This window comes from Copadichromis virginalis, linkage group LG14, assembly GCF_057382275.1.
Source record: "Copadichromis virginalis isolate Kocher_CV1m ecotype Utaka linkage group LG14, C_Virginalis_male_GT1.1, whole genome shotgun sequence".
Lineage (NCBI taxonomy): Eukaryota > Metazoa > Chordata > Actinopteri > Cichliformes > Cichlidae > Copadichromis > Copadichromis virginalis.
In genome coordinates this window covers 33,289,849-33,315,785 of record NC_140631.1, presented here as the reverse complement: position 1 = coordinate 33,315,785, position 25,937 = coordinate 33,289,849, and positions in this window count along the sequence as shown.

Here is a 25,937-nt window from a genome sequence, read left to right as displayed (position 1 = left end):
CTAGTGAACATCAGAAAACACACTAGTGAACATCAGAATATGAAATTCAGAAAAAAAGAAAAAAAAATCTGCAGGTTTACTTGTGTTTATTTTTCTTGCTGACTTTCTCAGGAAGCATTGAAAACTGACTCCTTGCAGAACTTAGCAATTAGGTGAGAGTAAGTTCTCTTTTGTCAAATATGTTGTGTATGTGTATTATTACAACGTATAGGAGTTTAGGTTTCAATTATATATAACCCTATAATAGTCACAACTCTGACTATTACAAGTTGTAATTACATTAAATGTTCAGTTCTCCATTGTGGTTTTTGTATGTTGGATTAAGCAATACTCTACCAGACTGATGTGTTGTAATGGATGGTGATCAAGATTGTCTTCATATTGTTTAGTATTTGCAAGTCTTTTTTTTTTTTTTTTTTGTCTAATTATGAAATGGAGCCAAATCATCTTTTTCTTCAGTGTCAAGATTTGAATAAATGAGTGCATAAAAGTGTTAGGGTATTGATTTTATTCTTCCTTTGAAAGCTCGTTGTTAAATGTCAGAATGAATGATAGCACTTAGTATACCTTGCCAGATAGTGTCCATGAGTTATTAAAGTGGGAAGATGGAGCTTTGCCCACATTTTACTTCACTTCATTGCTTAGTGAAGATAGAATATGTGTCTTTGCAGATATAAACACAGTTATGAGTATGCATCGTTTAATTAAGAGCAAGTAATAATAAGTATTTAATAGTGGTTATATACCGCCCAACCTCAGCTTTATTATGTATTTATTAACACATTAATAAATCTTACACAGCCAAGTAAGTTGCAGATTATCATTTGAAGTGTCTGCTATGATCAATTATGATTATTATTGTTATTGTCTTGTACTACTGTTGTCTTTTCAAGTAACTTAGAGGTACTGCTGGATTGAAATGTTTAATCATTTCCTGATGGTCTTACATTTCGAAAGCACATTTTGTTTGTTTCAGATTTCACATTATTTTTATGTATATATTTCTGAATGTCTTAATTCATCAAACTCTACATTTTATTAAAGGTAAACTGATAGATTTTATCTGACTTAGAACAATTGTACAAGTATAAACCTATATTAATACCGTGCACCCGTGTATTATGGGCACCTTCATCCTGCAGCTGTTGTTTGTCCTGAACTGATTTTTGTACCATAAGTTAATTTCAGCTGTAATATTGTTATATTTTTCCAGGTATCAGAAGGTACCATGGTCACAAGAAGCTTCAGTACTGCAGGATGCAGAGCTCTCACAGTGTGTGTAGCGCTTTCCCACTTCAAACTTCCTCTCATTTTCTGTGGTCACTTCCTGGGTGTCCATGGTCAAGGTAAGAAAACCCCCCCAAATTAAACTCTGTTTCTACTACACTGTGCTATGAGGCAGGAAACATGAAAAGGACCAGCTTTTATTTATAGTTCAGGACCACTGTAATCAGAAGAACATCGGTGTTTCCATATACAATCATTTATATTTCTTAGTAAGGCCCTAGTGAGGCCTTTCCTGCCCTTCGACTTGCATATATCAAAAGCATAGGGAAGCATGGGAAGCATGGGAAGAACTCACCTCTCTCACACTTTCTGCTTCAATTGATATCAAATTTGTTATTTATAAAGTATCAATTGTTCTCTGGTTCCAGGTGGATGTGTTTTATTTTGCATTGTATTGTTGGAAGGTCATTTTCACTTGAATTTTTTAAAAATTCATTTTGGTCCCAAAACACAATAAGAGTAAACTTAAAGACTCTGCAACATCATATCCTAGGTGGAAGCACCAGTGACGCTATATGATGAGGTATGTAAGAATAACAGTTTGAATGTTGTTTTATATTTTGATAGATAAGTAATACAGCATGTTAAAATCTGTACATAATCTATATAATGTGCAATAGCACACTATATGAGATCCATAGTGAGCTGCAGAGCAAATTTAATCCCCATATCCTAGAGAGACAAGGCCACTATGCCCTCTGCTGTCAAGGCACTCCACTGGCTTCCATCCCTCCCTGTGACTGGTGTTATTTATAGCATGGCAGGAATAGGTACACTAACAAGTGACAAAAGCTTAAAATATACACGCACACGTATACACACTCACATATTCTGAAGAACAGACACTAGTGCACACTAGTTCCAACTTTCAGGGGTGGTAAGGGGCAGCAACAAGGTTAATGCATGAGAATCGAGTGCGGGGTATTCAGTCTTTATAAAATTAGCTCTGATTAATGGAGCTCAGCTGTGGCATGTGCCAGGGTAAAATGTGTGGGAGGACAGATGAGGACATTCCACACCAGAAAAAATAATTGATCCATCTTAAGAAGCAGATATTAAATACTTGCCACAGTTCAGTTACTATTCTTCTTTAAACTGCTTTGTCTGTCACAGTAATACTGAAACATTTTTACTTAATGCTATAATCCACACTTGCTTATCAGATGCTTGCTTATCAGACAAAGAAAGCTTCCCACAGATCTTTTGACCTTAAACCCTGAAAGTTAGTTTTATAATTGGCTGAAAGCTAAAAAAAAAACAAAACGTGTTTGTGGTTGACATCTGGTTATTGGCTTCCCATGCTTCTATGCCTTCTGTTGAGGATATGGTATTCTTGTCAAGGTGAACTGCCTGCTGCAGAGACACAGGCAGGAGATTTAGCTTGTTCTCTGTGCTGCCAGTTTGCTATGCTCTTCACATGTAAGTAATGACACATCACATTATAAATAAATAAATAAATAAACTGAAATAACTAAATCTAGTAGTTTTTACCCCTCAGTCATAAAAGGCTGATAGGGTATGGTAGTCAGCCTACTGGCCGGGCGGGCATGTGGGCAGCGTGGACACCTAAGATTTTGAAAGTAATAACTCGAGAACAAGGCGACATAGGATTATCAAATTGATGCAATAGGTGCAGCTAATGAAAATCTTGGATGAGTTTGAATCTCAATGAACTTGACCTCAAGGTCAGAGGTCAAATTTTCTGAAAATGTTGTGAATGCACTAACTCAGTTAGAAAGTCATCTGGGCTTTTCAAATTGATACCAAAGGTTAAATCTTGGACAAGTTCGAATCACGGTGTCCTTGAGCTCAAGGTACAGGTCAGAGGTCAAGTTTTCTGAAAACTTTGTGAATGTGATAACTCGGGAGCAAGGAGACATATTTTGAATTAGTGTGTCTACTAGGAGGCTGAAGGGTAGCACTGCCAGTTGCTATTTTTTGACTATAAACATTAGACACTAAAACCACCAACATGGGTCATGGACTGCACTCCTTTCCTGCAGTTCTCTGCAACCTGCCCAGTTCTCCATGGTTATAGTTGTCTTTATAGTTGTGGCTCTAAAGTTAGTACAAAGCACAGCAGCAAAGCTATTCACCAACACTTCACTTGAGTCCTTGCAAAATTACTTTGGCTTCCTATTCACTACTTCGTCTTTTTCTAACTCGTCTCTTTAGGGGTCGCTACAGCAGATTATCTGCCTCCATCTCACCCTATCCCCAGGATCCTCTTCTGTCACACCAATGCTCTGCATGTCTTCCTTCACTACATCCATGACTCTTCTCTGTGTTCTTACTCTTTTCCTCCTGCCTGGCAGCTACATTTTCAATATCCTTTGCCCAGTTAATTATCTTTTCATTGCAAAAGCCATCTCAGCCTTGCATCTTTAACTTTGTCTCCACAGCTGTGCCTCTGATGTAGTCATTTCTAATACTGCCCAGTTTTTGTTCACTCCGAGTTAAGATTTTAGCTTCTTCAATTCTGCCACTTCAGCTCAGCCTCCTGTCTTTTTGTACACATCATAGCAGATCTCGCTACCATCTGGTAAACCTTCCTTTTAACTCTATTCTTCAGCCACAAATCACTCCTGAAATTCAGTTCACCCTGCTTGAAACCTGCTTGTACATTCTGTTGCTGTGAATTGTTGACCCCAGGCATTTAAACTCATCCACCTTTATTACCTTTGCTCCTTGCATCTTCACTTTAATCTTCACTTCAGTGCATGCTCCACTTTATTTCTCAGAACAATAACTGATTCACCCTCAGAGTGGAGAATCAATTACAAAGGGGGGACTGTGTATTCACCATTTCTTTGGAACAAACTTTCTTTTATCATTAAATCAATAAAAGCTGTTCCCCATTTAAAAAAAAGAAAACAAAAAACGCCTGTGCAATTTGATTTTTGTGTAATTTCTTATAATATTTTCTTAAAATTTTACTCTAGCCTCTTTTTCACTTGTTTGTATTTATATTTTTCTTTCATTCATTTTATGTATTTTGGAATGTTATTATGTGTTTTTGTAAAATCTTTGAAGCAACTTATAACTTACACATGACTTTGGTCAGTATTATTATTATTGTTATTATTTTAGATCTTGCTGATGATAGGACAGCCTTCATTACAAAATATGTATAAGTTAGCCAACTAGGTAAGGTTATGCTGATTACTATGAGGTCAGAATGATGCCTTTGGCAGTTCCAAGTATACAGTAAGTAGTCCTGTTGTTTGTTTTATTTATTAATTTTTTTTAAATATCCCACACACTCCAAAATTTACTATATGATGAATAAACCTCTTTTAAGAAAAATGATGAAATATGCAATATGATTCAAAATGACCACTTTGGCATTTTCCAGTGTAAACACTGTTTTGTAAGATAAGCATTTTTGTCAACACACTGTAATACTTTTGGCTGATGTAAATCAGCGTCACCCAGAGGTATGAGCTCATGTTACTGCTGCACTCATTCTTAATTGCACTGGTTAACTGCATCATCAAATAGCCTAAAATAGGAAGTGTACTGTATGCTCATCTTGTGCCATCATATAAAACTGTCATGCAATTTTAATACATCCGTTATAATAATTCTGCCAAGTCACGATCTCTGATTAAACAATCAGTGTAAATGATATGCAAGTAATTTCTTAGACACACTGGACAACCCCGGGAACAGCACTGGAGGCACTTCAAATGCTTGTAATGTGCCAAAAGACAACTCTGCCTTATAAGTAGCAGTGGAAGCCTGCCAACCACCTTCCAGATTGATTCTTTTCATTACCAAGAATAAATGGTTATAGAATCTATGAGTAACGTTGTGACTGGCACTGAAGACGCTAATGTATTTAAGTTGAGTGTGGGAAAGTAGAGTTTGACAGCTAAACAGATTGTGTCAGGTGTAGTGTTTTACATTTACACAATGAAAAGTGCCCAAAGCTGCAAGAGGGGACATCGAAAGGCTTCACTGCACTGGCACTGCTCACATTTTTCAACCCCTTCCCGTTAGTACTCTTTGATTTGCAGTGCTATATATTTGTGGTACCAATCAGCATATATAACAGTAGCTGCTTTAGCTTTCGTGTAATATGCAAACACATTCTTAAAACATCATTGCAAGAAACTTTTTATATAATTATCCTGTTTACTGTATGTTTTATTACAGGAGAGAATTGCAGTGGTTTAGTTATTTCTTCATAGCTTACTTTCTTGCTTATATTAAGTAAACATACCAGAGGGTACAGATAGAGTCAAGATACAGCTGTGGCTGTCGTACCATTTGTCACTGCAGGCATTTATTTGATCTAGACGCCTGGGCCAACCTTCAAAACCTTGAGAGAGCATGGCAGACATTCAAAGCGGGAGCATGGTGGTGCAGAAATAAAACAGGCCTGTAGCCTTTCTGAAAGAACACCTGTAATAAGTGAAGCAGAGTCCTGGTACATTTGGCACTACTTACAGAAATCCAACTCTGTGGTAGATCAGTATGACAGTGGGAATTACAAAACTGTCAAAAGTAGTCTTTAAGCATGAGCATGCAGCATTTGCTGGGCAGGCTCAAGTGATAATTACAGGATTGTGGTACTTTAATTTCTGCTGGTCTCTAAGCTTCAGAAGTGAGGGGCACACACAGCACACCCAATCTGCTACTTGTGTTATAAACACAAAATCTCATCTCAATACAAGCCAGTAATTTTACTGCTCGAAGAAACAGGAAACCTAGTCTTACGTGTGCCTCAGTGGAATTAAATCAGAAAAATCTGTACCATTTATATTTCTTACTTTAGGTTGTTGGTTGAGGACATCAAAAACATCAGAAGGGGAAAAAAAATGCAATTTCCACACTAAATGGCTATTTTAATATACTTTACAGCATACCAGTGTATTCTCAACTATGTTAGCAGACACTAGTGATAAAAGCAGTCAAAGCAGTCAGCTGTATCGTCAGCTACTGCTAACCCAAACAAGTGCAGCAGCACAAGAAATCCACATGGAAGTTTTGATCTGCTAGTAAAGAAGCATCAATTTTAAATACTGAGTTTGACAAGCAGGCATCCCAGTTGTGTTAGCGTGTATCTTAGTTAGCAAACAAACCAGGATCCCTCATCTGCTTCTGTGCACACTGCTTCTTTTTGATTCTGGTCATCTTGTTCAAGTTTCCTGCTGCAGTGCCTGCTCTTCTTTCAGTGACCTTTTAAATGTGCTTATGCAGTGTAATTTTTCCAGGAGCTTTTTTTGGCTTTCCTAAGTTACAAAGTCCCAAAACAGGAAGTTGTAAGGTGGAAATGGAAATGAAAGTGGTTCCATACCTAGTTTATTGTGTCACATAATACATAATATTAAAAAAGGACTGTGGTGCTAAATTTCTCTGTATTGTTAATAAAGCCATTTAATTCCCCCTTATCTGCTTTTAAAGAAACTTATTGAATAATATTGATATTAAGACTCTTTGTCATCTAATAATACATGTTGTTGCTTTGAATGCTGTCATTGGCGTCGCCTGTGAAGACGTGTCCACTTTCATTAAAACACTAGGTGGCACTATTGCTTTGTTTCAAATTAGTAACTATTTTAGGTAGAAATGATGTGTCAAAAGGACAGGGATTTAATTATTTGATAAGTACTATAAGGTGACTTAGTCTATAGTGTTTATTCCTTGAAGTTGAATCCTTTCCTGAGATACTTTACTGTATTCATATTAGTTTTCATTTGAAAGGTAATGTAAATCAAACCTCTTAATATAGAGAGATTTTTACAGTTTAATGCTTGATATTAATAACAAATTTGTTTAACAGAGATGCTGTGCTGTTGAGAGTGGGGTGATTTTCTTCCTTTTGTTTTCTAGACCTCTGTGTCTGCAGTGTGTCTTATTTTTTTAATGAAAGTGTGGAGTCATCTAACATTCATTAGCCCAAACACTGGTGTTGTAGTCAATTGAAAAAGCCCACAGCTCAGCAGGGTGCGGCTCCATTACAACACAAATGACTTCAGAAAGCCAGCTTACGAAAACCACTATTTAGGGAGTTCATTTAGGATGCCTGGTTGCACTTGCTTATTCTGATGACCTTAATGTCACTGAGCCAAAACACATCACGGTGGAAGGGTTTTTGTAGCAGTGTTTATTTTAGGAGACTGACTGGTGCCGCTGTGTTTTTCATCTGCTTCACTCTGATTTACCAATGTATAGGGTCATGAAATATTACGGACTATAAAAGTCATGGCACATATACCGCCCAGTACAGAACTGGGGGAGTGAAGTCTCAGTGGACTATGTCACAGTCACAGCCTGTGACTCCCTGCACAGAGCAAGCCTCATTAAATCTGGCTTTACGCTTCCCACGAGCAACACCTCTTTTACAACTGAAATTGCTGTGATAGTAATGTTTATTCAGGAATAAATGATATAAATGTGACACAGTAATTTTGTGTTATGAGGTTGCAGCCTTTAAATTGTTTTCTCGAAGAGTCGCAGCATAAAAAAAGACATTTGAATTTGAATTACATTTTGTCATTCAGCTAGAAACTCCTGCCCAGATCAACCTCAGCGACTAGTTCGTCTGCATCATAGGAAACTAGCAGTGAGACGTTCAGGGGAGGAGAGACAAACATTAGCTGCAAAACAAGACAAAGGGAATTATTGTGGCACTCCTGGAGACAGTGTTGCTATCACACTCTAGTCATTTTCTGTCCTCTCTTTGTGAGCTTTTCTTAAATCGAATTGTATCACATAATAATGTCAAGATGGACCTCCTAAAGTTGTTATGGAACTGCAGATGTTTAGGTGTAAAAGGAGATCCAGAGACCATGTGTGAGGGATTGTGTAATTCCTTTTGTGGCTCGTGAGCTTTCTAAAAGCGGATAAAACGAACCTGATTCGATGACACCACCAGAATTTGCACATACGGGAAATGTGCAACATGGCATTTTTGGAGCCAGAGTTATTCTTGCAGATCAAATTCTAACTCTACAGCTTCAGCTTATGTCAGTTTAACATATCTAATATAGGCCTCCTATCATAGATTTCTAATCCATGTAGACTAAAGATTCCAGCGAGATTTGTTTTTTGCTGTCTACCTTAAAAGAAGTAGTATATAATAAAATAAATCAACTTGTGGATGGGTGTTATCATTTCTATTTCATTTGATTCTTTTCTGCATTTGATAATTACTTAAATAACATTGACCAAATATTTGTTCATGTTTTACATTTAATATTTCTTGTATAAACACTAAAGTTATGGTTTATAATTCTACTGTAATGGCATCCACATAAAGGTCAAGCCCATAACCCTCTTGAGAAAAACAAGATGAAAAGTGTGCAACAAAAATAAATACCTACAGCTATAATGGAACAGGTTTCTGTAGCTTTACCTGCCTTGAGGGAAGCATTGACGCTGCAGCATAAAAGGTCTAGTGAACCTTGTCATCTTGCACAATGACCCCTGCATTGTGTTCTCTTGTTTAATGCACCTTTTCCCCTGAGAGAGCCCGGCTTTCATTGACCCATTGTGATCCTGTAGCAGTCGTACCTGTGGGCTCAGGAATTAGGTATGTTATTGCATACTCTTGAGACACCAATTATGAAGATCTTTCGGTTTTTGAAATCATACTCAGTACTTGTGCTTTTGTGACTCTGACTGTGCATGAGGATTTATTTGTGTGCTGCTCTTATAAATTTAGCTCTGTTGCCAAGTGGGAAGACTCCAGATGTCCTCTGAGTGTTTAAATGTTTGTCCTCTGAGCATGATGGTGTTGTGGCGGGGGGTGTGGCTGCATGACTGGGCACCTGCTTTGGTGCTAGCATTGACACTGTTCTTCAAAATGACATCTGAGGGAGGGACCTTTCTCCATATGCATCACAGTCTCATCAAGTCTTGCAGCCTGCCCCAGATTAATGGAGCTGAGAGCTGATTATGCAGGGCTGTACATCATGTCTTTCTAACTGCCTGCTGCTCTTTCTGCTTGTCAATGATCCACCCTTCTAGAGTCTATGCTTTCATGGAAAATGTATTCTGTTGCTTTCAGAATGAAAAACACCTGTTGTTTACTCCCAGACGTATGATATGTTTGAGCAGTTTTCATGTAGTTGTAGATAAAACTACATGGTTGGTGAATCTTCCTACTATCCTTATGGTTGCTACTACTATGCTGGTACTATAGTCACTTGTAAAGATGTCTGCCAAGACCATACAACTTGGAAATTTTAATTGGAATTTGAAAGATGTGGTTTTTGCCACATGTGGGAACTGTAGTTTCCAGTATTTTATTGGACACCTGTTTTTACCCCCAGAATTATGCAATATTATATTCTTAAACAGTTTGTTATTAAACTGTAAAGAAAGTACCAGTTTGGTAAAACATCTCCACCTTTGTAATTGATATACATAATTGTAAAGCCATCTATCAAACACAGTTTAAATACAGTTTTTAAAGCACTTGCACCATATTGTATCCCTTAGTTGACAGGACATGGACATAGTGTGGGTCTAGGAGGTTGGCATGGCATCCTTTAGGTCATTTGGGTTGTGGGATGGAGCCTCGAAGGTTTGGTTTGTTGCAGTGTATTACGTGGATGCCCAGTCAAAATTGAGTGCAGGAAGTCTGGATGGCAAGTAAAATATCTTAGACCGTTGACATGTCCTTTGTTGATGTTGAATAGTTTGTGCACCACAGGGCACTCTGCAACTTTGACAAGTTGTGATAGTAAAAACAAGATTATTTATAAGATAAGATAAGATAAGATAACCTTTATTAGTCCCACACGTGGGAATGGCATTTTTCTTTTTGCATAAGTAAGGATTAGGGATGTTCCTTTGGACTAGTTTCTTAGTGTTGGGTCTATTCAGGGGCCTCCTCCAGGTAGGACATGCCTAGCTGGAACACTACACAGGAGGCGCCCGCTCACCCACCCCCTGCTTGGGTTTTATCATTGTCCTCCTGGGAGAGATCTTGATTATTAGGGAGTACCATTTAGGTGGCATGTGCCGAGGTAATACCAACGTCAGTGCCAGGCTTCAAGGTTTCAGAACATTGCCACATGATAATGAAATGGTCGTATTATTCAAGTAGTTTTAATCGTCTGTCAAATCAGTGTACATCATATAAATGCTGGGGGATAATATGCAAAGTATTTGATGAGTAATTTGTTAAATGTGCTGCAACAAATTGTATTTTAAAATTTTGCAAAACATTAAAAGGTACGGGATGTATGGCATCTTGTAGATTTAATTCATGACAGTGTCACACTAGAAATTGTAATTAAATGGATTGGAAATACTAATATACAGACATTTTAACTCTGAAGGCCTTAACTGCTGAGTTGGGTTACCTGCATGTGTAAATTACCTCAGTCGCGGCACCCCGTGAGCCCAGCCCAGTGTGGGGGATGGATTAATCTTCCCAGCACATTATTGAATGTGTTCCCTTGCTTGGGAGCAGCCGATAAATTGTGCTTGTCACAATGGCCCTGCACCTGCTCTCCACAGCCTTGGAATTTCTAACAAAGCGTCACATTTCTGAACATAGCACTCAGGGACATAGGGAAAAAAAACAGTCACAACATGGATAGAAAATGCTTGAGGATGATATGAAGTGTGTCATTTGGAGGTTTACCAATAGAACCATAGCAAAGCCAGGTAGAGAAACCTAGTTGTTATTTTACATGGCATACTATACTTAATGTGAACATCAGGATTTTAAAATGTAATTATTTAGAGATAAATAATGGTGTGGTCTTAAAAATCAATAGTAACTGCCACTGGACTATTTTGAGCAACATGGGTTGCATAGTCAATGAAATATTCTTAGCAGTGACATTTTATATAACCATTTAGAACAAAATTGTTTACATTTTGACATCTAAATTAGCTACTGTTGTCTATTTAAAATCACCGCTGAATCCATATCTTTGGGGTTGCACAATTCTGTGTTACTCCTTTTTTTTGGTGTCTACAGCAATACTGCGTTTTAGTGTCTTGCTGAAGATATGTGTTCTGGCTGCTGATGTTATTGAATGTTAGTTTGGATGTAGACTCCTACATACACTGGCCTTTGCAACTATAATGTCTGCACATGATTCATGCAGACTTGAAATTCTTGGCTATTAACAGCTACAAACAGTCCACAGAGCAGAATTAGCCAGCCAGCTCAATCTGACACGCTTAAACACACATCGACTATGAATATATTTCATTTGGAAACAAACGCAGAAGAATGAATGGACTCCCTTTACATCATTTGCACTGCTCAATAATTGAAACAGCTCCCACAAGTATATTTTTTCCACTGATCTCCCCGTACCTCTTTTCATGCAATTATTGTCATCCAGATCAATAGTCAGTACACTCCACTGAGCGCACTAAAGACTATTGACTTTACAAAAGTCTTGGAATTTTTTTTTCCACATTGCTCTTTTTGTTTAGTTGCTGATTCAACAACTTTTCTTATATACTAAGCACATTGCATAGCTTCATTTGAGCCTGAAATGTTATGTCCATCTGTGACTTGTACTAATATGCAGTGTGGTGTAAAATTTCAGTGTCACCAATAGGGGGAGCTTGCACACTTGCCATCGTATTTGTTTCTTGCAAGCTCTCTTTCAGTCCTTCGTCGAGCAGTTTTATTCATGCCATCCCATGTAGCCCTTCTGTAGCCTTTGTTTTTCTCTCCACCCAAAAAGGTCACATGCTGTATATTTTCCGTGATAATTTTTATTGTTTTGTCACATTAGTGCTTGGTGGTTTGCAGTGCTCAGACAGCAATGCTTATTTTGCTTCATTGTGGAGTCACTAAACAAGACCACTGACACCAGTTGTCAAATGAATTTCACTACATCTCCTACTCCATCTTCACCTTCGTCATTCATGTCTCTTTGTTTTTCACTCACTTCTCTCTCTGCGTTGACTTCCTACACCAATACCACCCATCCCTATTTCCCACCCTGGCTTCACTCACGCAGTTTCATCCCCAGAGGTGAAGAGCAGACTCCTATAATTACCCAAGTGTCTGTGAAATGAATCATTGGGCGGCTGATTGAGCTGCATGATGGGAAACATCCATCCTGAGTAGTACGACTGAGTGTTCTCCGCCCTCTACCCCATCTCTCTGCTGATGCCCAGGGCTGGCACGTGTGCATACTCATTGCCACCGCTGAGAGAGAAAGGGTGTGGTCTGCAACCGCTGCATGCTGTACTAGAATCCCTGACAGCTGACAAGGAAATTTAGTAATCATGAATGCTCTTACATAAACAACTCAAGCGACACACGGATTACTGCGCTGGCATGATTGCAATTATAAAATTGTGAGACTGTGCAAAGATTTGAAATCATGCATGGCATAATTGCATGGCCCACCTAATAAGATGCACATGTGTGTTCGAGAGTTTCTTTTACCTTCTTAGTCTCTTTGGTTGTATAATTTGAGCACATGCTCCTACCTTTAGCTGTTTATTTAGAGGCTGTGCACACTGTTGTGTGACATTTCATTGTTTTGAAAAGAATATGAGGCTTATCCTCGTCCTTTTAAGTTCATTTTGATCCCTCACATTACCCAAGACTGAGTAAAGATACCAACAGTTTTTGATTGTTTTGATTAAAAAAAATAGAAAGATAAAATATAATAGATGGTTATCCAGATCAAAGAAGGTAAATTCTTGTTCACAGTTTGACTTTTCTTGTCAGACAAACATGGCAATTTCTGCAAAGCTCAACCTAAAATAAATGTTTATTTTGTTGTGGTTATTGGTCTGTACTTGTACTTTGTTATTGTTAAATTAACTATCCAAAAGCAGTTTCTTACCACAGTTACTGCTGAGTGTAGCAAACTAAATATGTTTATTTTTATGTGCCAATAAATCTGAGCGTTTGTGACAGAGATGAAACAGCATGTGCAAACTAAGTGCCTATTTTCCTTGACTGTTACCAGACTAGATACACCACAAAGTTGCAATCTCTTCCTAATGTTAAATGGATAAAAGGCACCACTTTTCAGATCTTAGATAAAGGCAGAACTGTTTACTTGGGTCAGGTGACTTGTTAGCAGTAAATGTTCTTTCAACTTGACAACATGATCAGTCTCTGTGGTGGCTCCTCTCGCAGCTTTCCAAGTCGACAAAACCAGATCATTGTGAAGTCACCTGATGATTTCCCAGGAGGAATAAATGACATGACTGTTTACATTACTGACTAGTATAAGTTCCTGGGGACTTAGTCACCTTCAGATGTAATAAAACCTGCATCTTTAAAGCTTCCTGACAGATACTCAGCACACCCTTAGTGTACACATTGGAAGGATTTTAAAACATCATCAACATTTTTTTTAAATGTTTATTTATAAGATTTTAAGTTCAAAGTTACATAACGTCACACCAGACAAAGGACATAAGATTCAAAAACAATAACATTTAAGCACAGAAAAAAAAGAAAAGAAAAACCAGAAACCAAACACGCAACAAAAAAAACCCAACAGGAAAACAGGAAAGAAAAGGAAAAAAAATTATATAAATAAAAAATAAATAAATAAATGAATAAAAAAAAAAAAAAAAAAAAATACACCGGTTAGCCAGTACAATTCAAAAGTTCAAAAGAAACACCATTGTACAAAGAAGATGATCTTCTGTGTGAGTTTAGACAGGGCAACAGAGAGTTCACCAAGACCAAAAAATGTGGGAAACAAGTCCAGGAAGGAATCAGGGCCCGACAGAAGTGCAGTTTCACACAAACACAAAGTGCAGTCAAATGGGTTAAAGTTTATGTTGAATTCACATTAATATGATTGAGAAAAGGGCCCCAGATTCCGACAAACTTAAAATGGGTGTCAGCCAAACGATAACAAACCTCTTCAATATACAAACAAGCAATCATCTCACGTAGCCAAACCCTGAACAATGGAGGAGATGGTGATTTCCAGGCTCTAAGAATAAGTATTTTAGCTACAATCATGCCAAACATTAAGGCTTTCTGAAGAGGATGTCTGAGTTTCAATATCATCAACATTTTTATGCAGTTTACTTTCACTCTTACGTTCTGTATTTAAAGAGAAACACTCTTTAGTAAAAACATTGCTACACTAAGCCTTCATGGTTTGAAGGCTGTTGACACAGACAGTGTTGACGACTCTCTGTGTGCCAATGGAGTATATTGCATTATACAGTAGATCCAGCTGAAATTATGCCTTGTACAGTATGTTACAGTGGGGCAAAAAAGTATTTAGTCAGCCACCGATTGTGCAAGTTCCCCCACTTAAAATGATGACAGAGGTCAGTAATTTGCACCAGAGGTACACTTCAACTGTGAGAGACAGAATGTGGAAAAAAAAATCCATGAATCCACATGGTAGGATTTGTAAAGAATTTATTCGTAAATCAGGGTGGAAAATAAGTATTTGGTCACCTCAAACAAGGAAAATCTCTGGCTCTCACAGACCTGTAATGTCTTCTGTAAGACGCTTTTCTGTCCCCCACTCGTTACCTGTATGAATGGCACCTGTTTGAACTCATCATCTGTATAAAAGACACCTGTCCACAGCCTCAAACAGTCAGACTCCAAACTCCGCCATGGCCAAGACCAAAGAGCTTTCGAAGGACACCAGGAAAAGTATTGTAGACCTGCACCAGACTGGGAAGAGTGAATCTACAATAGGCAAGCAGCTTGGTGTGAAAAAATCAACTGTGGGAGCAATCATCAGAAAATGGAAGACATACAAGACCACTGATAATCTCCCTCGATCTGGGGCTCCACGCAAGATCTCATCCTGTGGGGTCAAAATGATCATGAGAACGGTGAGCAAAGATCCCAGAACCACACGGGGGGACCTGGTGAATGACCTGCAGAGAGCTGGGACCAAAGTAACAAAGGTCACCATCAGTAACACACTACAACGGCAGGGAATCAAATCCCGCAGTGCCAGACGTGTTCCGCTGCTGAAGCCAGTGCATGTCCAGGCCCGTCTGAAGTTTGCCAGAGAGCACATGGATGATACAGCAGAGGATTGGGAGAATGTCATGTGGTCAGATGAAACCAAAGTAGAACTTTTTGGCATAAACTCAACTCGTCGTGTTTGGAGGAAGAAGAATACTGAGTTGCATCCCAAGAACACCATACCTACTGTGAAGCATGGGGGTGGAAACATCATGCTATGGGGCTGTTTTTCTGCCAAGGGGACAGGACGACTGATCCGTGTTAAGGACAGAATGAATGGGGCCATGTATCGTGAGATTTTGAGCCAAAACCTCCTTCCATCAGTGAGAACTTTGAAGATGAAACGAGGCTGGGTCTTCCAACATGACAATGATCCAAAACACACCGCCCGGGCAACAAAGGAGTGGCTCCGTAAGAAGCATTTGAAAGTCCTGGAGTGGCCTAGCCAGTCTCCAGACCTCAACCCCATAGAAAATCTGTGGCGGGAGTTGAAAGTCCGTGTTGCTCGGCGACAGCCCCAAAACATCACTGCTCTCGAGAAGATCTGCATGGAGGAATGGGCCAAAATACCAGCTACTGTGTGTGCAAACCTGGTAAAGACCTATAGTAAACGTTTGACCTCTGTTATTGCCAACAAAGGTTATGTTACAAAGTATTGAGTTGTATTTTTGTTATTGACCAAATACTTATTTTCCACCCTGATTTACGAATAAATTCTTTACAAATCCTACCATGTGGATTCATGGATTTTTTTTTTCACATTCTGTCTCTCACAGTTGAAGTGTACCTCTGGTACAAATTACTGACCTCTGTCATCATTTTAGGTGGGGGAACTTGCACAATCGGTAGCTGACTAAATACTTTTTTGCCCCACTGTAGTATGAGGTAGCTTCATTCAAGTTCAGTTAATAAAACACGTATTTCTGTTCCAAATTTCTTTTAACGTTGATTTAAATAATATGTTTGTGGATTAGTTTTGCATCAACTTCATATCGTCTATTTACTGTGGATGACATTGTATTGAATATGAAATAGTATGCAAGGTCCTGTTTATTCCTGCATCCTGTTATGAGTAAGTGCTGTGCCAAATGCTTAATTTCATGCATCCACACATCGAGAGAAAGTTATTTCAATACACTTTTGGAGTGGCAAGTCCGCAGTGCAACTTCAGTCACATTTGCGCTCAGCGCTTTAGCTTAAACTCAACACTAAAGCTTTGGTTTGCTCTGTCAGAGCTCAGTGCGGCTGCTGCTTTGATGCTGACTCTGTGCTCACAGAGACGAGGAGAGATAGGGGCACAAACAGTGTGTGACAACAGCCCTTCTCTCTGACTGGCATTAGACATGGGACTTTATACTGGGGAGAGGATGAGTGCTGTGACAAAGTCAATAGGACAGAAGGGGAATGGGACTGCATGGGCCTGATTGTTTAATTAGACTTTACTTCATGGCATGCCAAGCCAAATGAAAAAAAGGGGGAAAAAGTACTGGGGACAAAAGTCTGATATTCTTGGCCAGAACTCATTCTCACAGATTGTGATGGGCTCATGAGATTCTGGTGAGTTGCTGATAGTGTTGTCATTGTAGAATTAGCACTTGTGTTCAAAGCCAAGACTTTTCATATAAACAATCACATTTTTTTACATCATTTTTATTCATGCTTTATGAACTTGCTAGCATAGTCATGTAGTGTGACAGTGTGCATTTACTAATATTTCCTACACATTTCACTATATCGGACAGTGTATTAGCCACCTGGTATAACTCATTGGTAACACCCATCTCTATCAAGGATTGAGGTAGCTATTGATACTTGGAGCTCCAATACTCTCACTTTGGGCCAAGAGGACAAAGCTTTAGTTTGCTGCCACTGAAATCTACATTTTTTACCCTGCCTGGCAAGTGTGTAAATGACAACACTGTCTCGCTCTCAGTCAAATAAGAGCCAGACAAAACTAGAAATAGGATAGGATAGGATAGAACTTTATTAATCCCTCGGGTGGGTTCCTCTGGGAAATTCGACTTCCAAAAAAGCACAGCAACGACCGAAGTTACAGTTACAGAATTGTTATATACACACACACACACACACACACACACACACACACACACACACACACACACACACACACACACACACACACACACACACACACACATATATAAATACAGAGACAAATATAAATAAAATATACAAAGGGGATAAATAGAATAAATAGGAATAAAAAATAAAAATACAAGTGAATTGCACATTTCAAGTATTGAGTCTATTGCACTGTTGACTATTTACAAAAAGTATTGCACAAGGTATTGTACAGTGAGGTGAAGAGGCACTACAGCTTAGTTGTTCCCCCCTCCTTTGTCCTCCTGTTTCCCCTCCCTCTCCCCTCCAGAGAGGAGTTAAACAGTCTGATGGCGTGTGGGACAAAGGAGTTTTTAAGTCTGTTAGTTCTTGTCTTTGGGAGAAGCAACCTGTCACTGAACAGACTCTTCTGATTGTTTATGGCCGTGTGCAGAGGATGCCCAGCATTGTCCATAATGTCCATCAGTTTCTTTAATGTCCTTTTCTCTGCCACTGTCACCAGAGTGTCCAGCTTCATGCCGACCACAGAGCTAGCCCTCCTGATCAGTTTCTCCAGCCTGGATGAGTCCCTCTTTGCTGTGCTGCTCCCCCAGCACACCACAGCATAGAAAAGTACTCCAGCAACCACCGACTGGTAAAACATCCTCAGGAGCTTCCTGCAGATGTTAAAAGACCTCAGCCTCCTGAGGAAGTACAGTCGGCTTTGGGCTTTTTTATACAGGTGCTCTGTGTTGCATGACCAGTCCAGTTTATTGTCCACCCACAGCCCGAGGTACTTGTACTTGTTGACCACCTCCACCTCCTCCCCCTCTATCTGAACCGGCAGTGGACCTTCTCTGGACCTCCCGAAGTCCACAACCAGTTCCTTAGTCTTTGAGGTGTTGAGTTGCAGGTGGTTTGTGTGACTCCATGCGAGTCACACAATGTTTGTGTTGTTTGTTAGTTCTGATGATATTCTGGCACATACAGTCAGGTCCAGAAGTATTTTGAGAGTGACACAGTTTTCTGTAGTTGTATCTCTGACACCACCAAAGTGGTGGTAGAGGTCGTCATCTACTAATCGGAAGGTTAATGGTTCGAACTTTGACTGCTTTAGTCTACATGGCAAAGTATCCTTGGAGAAGACACTGAACCCCAAGTTGGTCCTGAATTGTTCAGAGTGTGAATGTTAGCTAGGTAGCACATGGACGGAGAAAAAAAAGTTGCTTGTATGAATCTGTGTGAATGGGTGAGTGAGACCGCGTTTTGAGTGCTTAAGTAGAAAAGTGCTACGTACAGTAAGAACCAGTCCATTTTTCAATCACAGCGGATTTGAAATTAAACAACTAAGATCTGATTGATGTACAGACTTTCAGCTTTAATTCACTTGTTTTAACAAAAAATGATTAACCATTTAGGGGTTATAGTCAGTGTTTATATCAATATTTTTTTGTTATAAACTCATAGTTTATAACAGACTGGTGACCTGTCCAGGGTGTACCCCGCCTCTCACCCTATGACAGCTGGGATAGGCTCCAGCGCCCCCCGCGACCCTGAAAAGGATAAGCGGAAGCGAATGGATGGGACTCATAGTTTATAACATGACAAACTAACATTGTACACAAGTTGTTTACTTTTAACTCAAAGGTTAAAACAAGTCCAGAGATCTATTAACAGTGATTGCCCCAGCGACTCCACAGTAGGAACAGGTACAGGTAGAAATGATGGTACATTTCTACAAGTCTGACGACTCATCACTGGTTTTGTTACACTTTGACATTCAGGCTACGTCCACATGTACCCGGGTATTTTTGAAAAGGCAGATTTTCTATACGTTTGCACCTTTCGTCCACACGTAAACGGCGTTTTCGGTCACTGAAAACCGAGATTTTTAAAAACTCCTGCCAGGGTGGAGATTTTTCAAAACTCAGTTTTTGCATTTAGTGGACGAGGAATACGGAGAAAACGCAGCGTCAAAGGTGTGCGCCTTTTTTGACGTCGCACTGTGCGGCACGTTATTATTTCAGTGAAATGGATTTCTACAATGGTGGACTTAGACAAAATACTGTTAACTTTACTCTCTGCAGTGTTTACATGCTTACATATACAACACAGTTTCTGTCCCTCCACACATAGGACTCAGTTCTGCTTCTATGCGCCATCTTTGTTTACTCTTTCCCATCCAGGTTTCTAGACTTCTGATTGGCCAACATTTCTACACGGTTAGGAATATATTGCCACCTGTTGCTTTGGCATGTTCCTAGCAGCGCTTTCCTTCATTTTTGCGTTTATGTTTGGACAGGATTAAAAAGAAAAAACGAAAACGGAAAATCTCAGTTTTCAAAAATGCCCGTGTGGACGTAGCCTCAAGCTTTGGCTGCTTGTCAGAGGTCAGTATGTACTCATGTTTAACATCATTCTGGGTTGATGTTCTTTGTTACAAGCTTTGTGTTAGCAAATTGTCTTTGCATATTATTACAAAGAGTTGATGTCTTATTAGTAGACCCAGTTGTTTCTAGTTGTTTCTAGGCACGGTTTCCCATCATGTTCTTGTTCTTACGTACAATAAAAATACCACTTATGTTCATATTTCCTTAATTGAAATTTGGATACAGTTTTTCTCCTCCTTCCACATGAACTAAAATCAGCTGATTGTAGCACAAGTTTATAGAAAAAAAAAGATTAAAAAAAAGATACTTAGTCATCGGTCTGTCCACAAGTTATCTTTACTTGATTCTTCTGATTATAGACCATTACATCCACCTTTTCATAGGTGATCTTGTCACAGCGTTTCCTTGATGCCATATTTTTGTTAACTTTTAACTTAATAGTTAATAGTGTCACTATTCAAATACTTTGACCTGGAAGTGCAGTTGACACATAAAATATACAAGAAAAACAATTCTTTTAAAAGTCCTTGTTACTTACCCAGACAGCAATAAAACATAATTTTCGTAGACGGATCCAAAATCAGTAATTCACCTCAGTGTTGCAGTTTCTTTTACTGACTTTCAGAGGTGATTGGTGTATTAGCCACCTGGTTTGCCATATGCTTTGTGAGTTGACAAAAAATGACACCTGAGTAGATGAACTTTCTATATTTTTCCACGTCTTCATATGAATAAATAAATAAGTAAATAAAACAAAAAACCAATAAAGGGACAGTCCTGTGCAACTATATAATTTACAAGTAGAGAAGTGTTGAAAGATGAGATCCGTATCTCTTGTCCAGTATGCTCTGCTAATGCAGTGCATGTGCATGTTTGTGGACTTTGCTGTTTGACACAAAGAAGTCCAGCTTGTATATTACATCCTTGTTCCAAGGTATTTTTTGACTGTATTATGGCTTGTATCTCTCCGCTGAACATATCCATATAAAAAGACACTGGGTATTTCCCCACAGGCTACTCTAAATATACTACTTTTCTGAAGCACACCTGTTTTAGCACTAAAGATTGGGGAGAGAGATTCCCACCTGTCCTCGGAAATTGACAGTGCTGTGTTGTGTGACATCTCTTTGCTGTTACTGGGTTCTCTGGGTAATCCAGTGCATATGGAGCAGTACCCTGACAACTGCAGCAGCTCCCCAGCAGCCTGAGAGAGCTTGCAACTGTGCAGTTGATAGAGTATACCTGACTATTGTCATTGCAGTTACCTCCACCTACACACACTTCAACACAATTTCTGCCAGTCATCACAGCCTGAAGAAGAATGATTGAACTCTCAAATTATTAAAGTCCTTCATATGCCCTTTCTTCTTCCAAGCTTTATTATCTGCAGTATTTTCCATCATCTGGATTCAGTGAATATGCATACTTCTTTTCCAAAGGGGATGTTTAATAAGAAAAATGAAGAAAAATGTTAACATCCGCTTTTATTTTAATTATTGCCTTTGCTTCTGCTGATATGGTATACACCATATCTGTCTGCAAGAAGGACCATATATTACATTTTTTTTAATAAGGATTGTGTTCTGAAACAAACAAAAGATATTACTTCTTGTTTTTTTCCCTATGTTTAATGCATTGCTTTTTGAATATAAGTGCTTATGAGGCCTGATAAGGTCTGAGATGTGTGACACAGAGTGTAATATCACTGCTGTGGCCATCGCTTGACTAGTCTGAAATTGGGACAAAATGCCTGCAAGGATAAGCTTCACAAAGCAGTTTGAATGTGACAGCGTGAGAGAATTGGCACGGATTTATTGAATTTTCAGTAGGATGTGGAAAAAAAACACAAACTAATAAAACAACATGAGCTTTTTTCCTATAGGGCCATATTTATGACTTTTTGCCATCTCAATAAGAACTGAGAGCTACGGGTTTGTGCATTTGTCTTTAGGCTATGTTGTAATTATGAACCCCATCACCCTGCTAAGGAAGGGGCTGAGAAAGGGCCAGTCACGCTGCATCTAAAATGACTTTGGGACTGCCTTTATTCTGCTGTCATGCTGACACAGTTATATTTAGTCTTTCTTTTCATTTGCTTTCCTTCAGTGGAGGATAATTTACATATGCTGTGCTTCAGAAAGAAAATACAGAAACAATAGAAGTCTCTTTAATATGAGTACACCAGAGTAACATGTGTGGGTGGGAGTGTGAACAGAATACAAATATTTGCCCAATTAATTGTCTGTGTATTGTGGACTATATAACATGGTCACGTTTTTACCCATTTGGCCACTTTTGTCAGTTATAAGAAGTAACTCATTGCTACCTTTTAGTTGTGGTCCTGTTTGCGTTCATGGTAAACTTGAAGTGTTAAACTACTTTATTAGACCATTATTGGGATTGCCATCCTGCATTACGTCCCACATGGGAAAATCACATTTTGGTGACTGTTAGTTGGTCATAAAGCTCTTTATGGCTTCTTTTATGTTGATTGTGGTCCACAAGGAAGCAGATTATGGACACTATTAGTTAAAACTGACTCATGTACAGTTTGCTCATTTAATTATATAGGGTAAAATCATTTTTACTTTCTTGCTTGATTATTTCTATAATATAGATAAACTAATATAATATATTTTATATATATATTATATGTGTGTGTGTGTGTGTGTGTGTGTGTGTGTGTGTATAGTAGCTTTTTGAATGTGTACTAAATTTGTGCTAAAATTGCACAGATAGTATCTGACACGGGGTGCTTTGAGTGCAATCTGACCTCAGTTTTCAGTTGGTTAAACTCTGACCAAAGTTTGACTGACAGCTTGTATATCAGCATAAAATAATTGAACTAAACAAGCGGCTGCACCAATTTGATCGATATGCACTGTTAAACTGCACAAATGCAAAGTTAGATGTGAGGCAAATTATTTAAAGCAGCATCAAACATTAACATTGAAGTGTGTGTACTAGAACTTGCCTGTAATTCTCTTGATTGCAGGATCTCAAGTATTTCACATGGCACCATTATGGTGATCTACGCCATACAGAGCAAGACATTTCAATTGGATAGAAAAGCCTCTTCCTTTTCCACATTTCCTCTTTTTAACAGTGACAACTCTAATCATCAGAAATTGATATTTTAAATGCCAAGTCTTGAGCTTCATTAAAGTGGTGTCAGGGGCAATAATAAATATCTTTAAAGTAGAAAGAAATGTGTTTAATAATGACTTTAATCTAATTCATATCAGCATGTTCTCTTGGGGAAACTGTTTAATTTTTATGATTTACACATAGTTCCTTGTCTGGAGGCGAAAATGAGCAATGGCCCATATTTTTGTTAGCATGATATGAAAGCATTAATTTTCACCCACAAACCTGACAGAACAGGGCTCCTAGAGGCAAGTTAATACAAAATGATCACATTTTCACTCATAATCAATATTGGTCAGTGACAGTAGTCTCCTATTTTTCATTCCACCAGTTGTCTGGAGAGAATGATATGTGGCTCTTTCCTGGTAAAGGGCCCTCTCAGCGACTTGGAGATGGAAATGGCGTTTTTAACAAGTGGCCTGGGAAGCTATTGATTATAGTGCCATTTCTGGAGCTGCAGTTTCTACGCCCTGAGAGCCTCTCCAGCCTTCTACGCCGGTTGGTTCTTAACAGTGTGAAAGTAGGAATGTTGAAACTGTTGCCACTGTTGTGTGATGCTTTATTTTCAATATTTGCTGTGCAAGTTGGCTTTGTGGATTTGTCAGTATCTCCAGTATGTTGTTAGTTGAGGTGACCACTTATTCATTTCTTTCATTTTCTGGTTTTTGATTTTCTGTTTTTTTTGTTAGTGGGATGAAAGTCATTTTTAGTGTTTGGAACTATTAAATTGATTTATACTATTTTCCTTAGCTAATTACTAATTACTAATTACTAATTGACTTTTCTAATGACTTTTACTACCATTGAGCTTCCAGTTGTGTATGTTACTGTGGCATGTACAATCCACATAAATGTTGTCGTAAACCAACCCTAGGCCCCCAGCCCCAAGGGAACAATGGTCCTAAGCAGCAGCCAGCTCCTCTAGCAGAAAATGCTGAGGGCCACCTCAAGGAACAAAACAAAGAGACCTAAACTTTGATGTGCAATCTTACGCTGAGAGGCCACAGACACAGCTCATAACATCCACAGCTACCACTTTTAACAAGGAACCTCAGAGGTGTCATTGTCGTGCTTGATGGGAAAGGCACACGGAGGACCTAAACATTATTAGGTAGATACTGATCAGTATATATGTCAGGATCTTGGCACACCTACTTAGTACAAAACTAATATTGCTAGATTATTTTCATATTTAAAAAAGATAAAATATCAAAATAAAATGTCATCAGTGATTCAGGATATAAGAGATGGTGATTTTCAGCCCATCCTTGTACATGCATATAGTAAGGCTAAAATAGTTTTTCTCTTGTAACTTGGGCGTAACATGTAAGTAGACCTCAGGGCCTTATTATTGACCATTATTAGCTGTTTGGCATTTATAACAACTGAAAAATGAAAAATAAACTAAAAGGAGACAGGAGAAACATCCTTCAACTGTGTGTGAATATTGATGTTGTAATGTTTGTCCACCAGATGGCACTCTGCAACTTCCCTGTTGGAAACTCATGTGTTGGGAACTGCTGATCCGGGTAAACAATTTTTTAAATGACCAAATAGAATAAGTCTTAAAAATCCTATATCATCCTGGCTCTGCATGTAACAATACAAGACAACACTTAAGACAGAAATGGATATCACAGTTTGTTGACAAACAAACATAACATAGCAGAAACAAACTTCAAAGTAATAGTACTACTTAGTGATAGATGGGAGGAATAAAGTAATTTGTAAAAGTATATAGTAACTACTGATATGTAAATATACCAGAATATGAAGTGCATCACTAAGAGATGAAAGCATAAAGCTCCTCTTAATTTAAAGCGTAGCTTGTCAGTGTCTTTCTGGACCTCCATCCATTTTTGTCTGCTTGTTCAATTCAGACTCCCAGAGTAAGGGTGGAGCTCATTCCAGCTTTCATAGAGAGGGAGGCAGGATAGACGCTGAACAGGCTAACACAGAAAGACTGACTAAGGCCAGTTTAGAATCACCAACTAAGCTAACGACATGGATGTCCTTGGACTGTGGGAGGAAGCTGGAGGACCTGGAGAGAACCCACCACCTTCTTGCTGTGAGGCAACGGTGGTAACCACTGCACTGCTGTGCCGCCCACAATGCAAACATACCATACAAGACTGTAAACATGTCTGAGTTAGCTTGTTGAGTCTCTTGATGCAAAGAAGGACCCCCGAGGTGTTGAGGAACCTTAATGCGTGGGAGAAGAAGCTATTGCAGTGTCTCATGGTGGTGGCTGAGATGCTCTGAAACCTTTTTCCAGGCAGCAGAAAAGTGAATGCTTCTCACACACGAGGGGTCTGCAACAATGCTGGTAGCTTAGCGCACAGAGAGTGTTGTTCCTTAGGGGAGCTTAGAGCCATATAAAAAAACAAACACTATCTTCCAAAATTGTTCTCTCATCAATGTCTGGGTACAGGTTTTCTTCGCTTTTGTTAACAGATTAAAATGGTTAGTCTTTTAATATGGGTATTACAAATCTGTTAAGATTGAGTACACACCAGAGGATATGTGAAAACCTCTCCACACGGTTTAGTTGCTGTATCCCAACCTCTCCCAAGCTGTGCATCTTAGGTGACATCAGTGAATTAGATATGGAAGTAAATACATCACATATACTCCTTAGTTTTCTTAGTGATGCATAAATAAATATTTTCATGGACTGGAAATCAAAAAACAGTTTCTATGGGTATCTATGGGTGGTTGACTGTAGGGATGGTTACCGGTATCTGACATAAACGGTAGTAACCAGACCAAAAAGCAGCGCACATTTCGGTGCTTTATTTTGGTGCTTTTTTTTTTCCTGAGATGTCATACACTTTGGATTCCAGCCAATCATTTTACCTTTGCAAGGATAGTAGTCGGGCCCAGGTACGTACGTTCTTTTAGAGCTACAGATTAAAAATGCCCAAGGCGAAGCGGTCAAAAGTCTGGCTGTACTTCACATGCAAACTCAGCAGCCTGCAACAAGTGCTTTAAGGTGATACTGTGATACTGTGCAAAGGAGGTAACACCTCGAATCTGACGACGAACCTGGCGACGCATAGCGTTTTTTTAAAAGCCGAGAAATGTACCGAGTTAGCAACATCCCCCAAGAACCCGAAGAGGAGAGTCCTGGCCCCTAGCCCTGT